This window comes from Etheostoma cragini, chromosome 4 (assembly GCF_013103735.1).
Source record: "Etheostoma cragini isolate CJK2018 chromosome 4, CSU_Ecrag_1.0, whole genome shotgun sequence".
NCBI classification, from domain to species: domain Eukaryota; kingdom Metazoa; phylum Chordata; class Actinopteri; order Perciformes; family Percidae; genus Etheostoma; species Etheostoma cragini.
In genome coordinates this window covers 30,311,564-30,316,125 of record NC_048410.1, presented here as the reverse complement: position 1 = coordinate 30,316,125, position 4,562 = coordinate 30,311,564, and positions in this window count along the sequence as shown.

Here is a 4,562-nt window from a genome sequence, read left to right as displayed (position 1 = left end):
CTGGGTGGAGCTGGGTGGAGCTGGGGGGTGCTGGGTGGAGCTGGGTGGAGCTGGGGGGTGCTGGGTGGAGCGATCCTCCAGTGATGTCCCGTGGAGTTAGAAAGCAGTGAGCCTACCACACCTCTGTAGCGGCTCCTCCTGATGCAGGCTACGTTAGCTGCTACTAGCATAACACAGCTGAATCTCACACACAGATGTCAGCAGGTTGAGTTGCATTGTGGGTTATGTAGGCACCGGGTTTTGACAAGGAAGCTGTGGAGTAAAAGACATCTCTGGTTCTGCAGCATTTATTAAGTTTTTATAGTTTTTTACAGTTGACACTAACAATTATTTTCGTTATTGATTGACTTGAGGTGCAGATCTTTATTGTCTTCATTGTAGATGAAAGGTTTAGTCCATAAACTGTTGTAAAATAGTAAAAAGAAAAATCCAGAAGCCCACTTTGACATAATTCAAAAAGTCTGGAGCGTGTGAAAAGAAACTAAAGTCTGTTTCTCTTTGTCAGTGACCTGAACACGAGCACCTTGACCAAAGACAGAGAAAATCAATCGTTATTCTCTCAGCAGCACCATCACTCTGTTGCCATAGAAATAGTCTATTAATATCAAGAGCTGTTGGTAGAGCAGTTCTCCGATGTCATGGAAAGACCTTGTGAAGGCACGGCAGAGGAGACACTGTTAGACCCCTTTATAACCTCCTGATTCAGTATATAAACCTGAAGGGGGGGGGGGGGGGGGGGGGCACACAGAAGTCCTTTGTGGGAATAAATAGCTTGTTTTTAGTCATCTATCATTCATAGGTGGAAGATTTTCTAAAACTAACTTCCTGTCACATTTGCTGAAACTGAGCCTATGTTCCAGTAGAACTACATGAAGCAGGTCGGCTCCAAAGGTCAGAGGTCACAGCATGAGTGTTCCTGCAGCTGCTTGGGATTCAGGACTTTACTCAAGGACACTTGAGCAGCCGTGTGCAGGGTCCTGACCCCGAGCTCAGTCTCATTAATCATAGACGTCGTGCTGCTGCACATCACCACCTCAGAAGGTTGCAAAAACACAAGCAGCTGAAAATAGAGCAAAACGACAGTTTACACCCAAATATCCCACTGAAGAAGAAGAGAAGACTGGAAGGTGTTCCTCACAGGCTTCCCTTTATGTACTCATATACACAATACACACACAGCAGTAGCATTTTACTTAGAGACTCAATGAATGTACAAATGAATTTAACGCAGTCGCAATATCCCGAAATCTGCCGGTCTCATTATATCAGCGCAGTCGCCTTGGAAACACTATTCCTGCTCTTTCTTTAAACAAGTTATTGGATGTATATTTAACGAGATAAAGCGATATTTCACCCAGGTGGAATATTTTTGGGTACTTGAGCAGTACTAAACTTTTTTTTTAAATTTTTGTTCTAACTTTTTTAACAAAAAATGTTTTGCCTTCAAAATAAGAGCAGGAACATAAGAGTGACAGAAAGGCACCTTGGTTTACAGCTGATTTTAAATGTAAAACTATAATATTAAAAAGCTATTCCATACAGGTTGAATATGGCTTTAAGAAACCAGAATGAGATGAAATGGCATCTTAAAGTCTTTGAAATGTATGAAAAAGGGTTACGCGGCCTGAGAAAGTTGTGTTTGTGAAGATGTAAATCTTTTTGCAGTATATGACAATGAAAGTAACATATAGCACAGAAAAATACTTTAAAGGGATGTATCACTTGTATTTTAAAGTGGTTTTCTACAACATTTCCTGTCAGCTGCTGGGAATCTTTCTAGAGTACAAAGGTCTTAGAAGGAAACTGATTTCAGCCAGTTATACAGAAAATAAGAACTAGCATACGTAGATATTTGATGAAATGTAGAAACAACATTTTAATAGTATTTGAGAAACGTGACATGTCCTTTTAACCTAAGTGAAAAGCAGGGAGTCTGATCACTGCAGTGCATGTTGTTAAATGATACCATATCATAATCATAAACACTTATAATCATGGTTCCAAATTAGCACCATCTACTAGCCAAATGCAGGTAAAATATGCGAGTGGCTGGTAGGTGTGCTCCACCTACCACCAGCCCACCCAATGGGACTCTACCGAGTGGCTGGTAGGTGTGCTCCACCTACCACCAGCCCACCCAACGGGACTCTACCGAGTGGCTGGGGAACTTGATCACTGACTAGCCATCTGGCTGGTGGACGGAAAGGTTCATTTTGAACCCTGCTTATAAGATCATAAGTGTTTATTTGTGACAACTTACAATATCACAATTATTTAATTCCACTCAACTCACTAATAATTCCTTTTAAAAACTTTTTAAATTACGAATCCAATAAAGATGAATGTAGAGAGTTTTAAATGTTCCATAACAGAAGAGAGAGAACAGTAATGGTATATTCTCATTAATGAAATTGATCCGTTGAACACACATATCCAGTTTGTATGTCATGGTGTGGAGAGTTTCTGAAGCTCTGCTCTGGGTGGAGGCCGTGGAGCTGCATGTTCTCCTGTGTTACGCTGTAAACATGCCTTGTTCCTGTACATACTGAGGAGCTGGACACTGTACCTATGATGCTGATTTTTAGGTATGATTTTGTTAACGTGACCAATAAAATCCCTGTTGTTGTTTTTGAATCTATGGTGCCGACGTGTCTCACTGGTTGTTTGTCACTTAAACTTCAGCTGAACTTAACTTTATGCATTCATCAGACGTATTTGGATCCTTTACTTAAACACACAATGTGTCATTTTCTACCTCAATCACAACAGGCGCAGTGTGATGAAGTGTAGAGATCAACCTCTCTCTCTCTCTCTCATAGTCTGTCTGCCTCTCCACCACTTCCACCACCTCTAGAACTACAGTTATGTATTGGCTGGCCTAATGTTTCCAGGCTATACTAACCCATATGCACCCCCCCACCATCCCTTCCCCCAGCATGGACTGAGGTCTGACTTAATACTTGACAATGAACAATGGCTGTAACCCTATTACTTCAAACCTCTATTGTCGACTGTTGATTTGTGAATATCCACTCTATTCTCACATAATGCCGTATTTAATGCTGTCTTTTTTTTTTTACTTTAACCTTGCACTGCTATAGTTTTATATAACTGTCTACATTCTATTTTTTAATTATCCATATTTATGCCGGTCTCTAGACTTTATCCCTGCACTATTGGACTTATTTGTACTTATACCACCATGAGACACTGTCTCCTGGAGCACCTTGCCTCCCCATGCATGCTGACCCAGAGGGTCAGCCCCGACCGTCACTGCCAGCGTCTCACGCTAGAACATCCTTTAGTACATTCATGTGGATGTTTTTATTTAGTATTTCTTCTTGTATTGTCCATATTATTTATGTGGATTTGTTTGCTTTTTGTTGTTTATTTTATCATCCTGTTTATGATGCATGTGCATGCTGTGTGTGATGTCAGTAAGCTACTGGGACCTTGAATTTCCACATGGAGACAAATAAAGTATCTATCTATCTCTCTCTCTCTCTCCCACTCTATCTCTATCTGTTACATAACATTACACCCAGGTTAATGAAAGGTAGCCAAGGTTTTATGTGAAATGGGGATTGACTTCGGGGGGACCGAAGAGAATTCTTTCTTATATATGACATTGGGGTGAGAAATGTGTATATTGCCATCTTGGATTGGACTAACTCTTTTGATCAAGCTTAACTAAACTGGCTCCATGTTTCTGTCCTCTATCACCGTAGGAAAGACAAAGCCACGATGCTCACCATCGTTAGTGTGTTAGCATGCAAACATGAGCTAATTAGCACTAAATCCCAAAGCTGAGGTGCCAGAAGATCTTTTATTACACAGATGTGAACCTGCATGGTGGGTTTGTCTTGATCAGCTGTTTCTACACCCTTTAATAAAATATTTTTGGGAATTACACGCAGCAAAGGGCTGCAGTTGGGGTTTCTTCCCTGGGTTTAAAGATACTTCATAATGCTAATCCAACATCAGACTGTGGAGGCTATTACAGGTACTCCTCAACCCACCTGTCAACCCATCTGAGATGTACATAAAAACAGTTGTTGCATTGATAATCTGTTTAGAATGGTCGGGTGCCAAGAGATTTTACGTAGTAGCTAAAAACAGTTCTCTTACAGCATTGTTACATGTGTTATGTGTTTTCCATTTCTAAATTCCTTACTTTTCCAGACTTAATTTGCCTCTCTCCAAGCGACCATAGTTACTACTTACGATCTAGTTCTCAACAGGTTGGGCCAAAAATGCTGTGGGTGCATAGGATGCTGTGAGACCCTAGCGCCCCCCCACGTTGGAGACGTCTGGGGGTATTTAGGCCGGATGTCCCTCAGTTAGGCCAAATGTCATCACGTAGGCCAGATGTCCCTCATGTAGGCCAGATGTCCCTCATTTAGGCCGGATGTCCTCATTTAGGCTGGATGTCCCTCAGTTAGGCCGGATGTCCCTCATTTAGGCCAGATGTCCCTCATTTAGGTCGGATGTCCCTCATTTAGGCCGGATGTCCCTCATTTAGGCCAGATGTCCCTCGTTTAAGCCAGATGTCCCTCATTTAG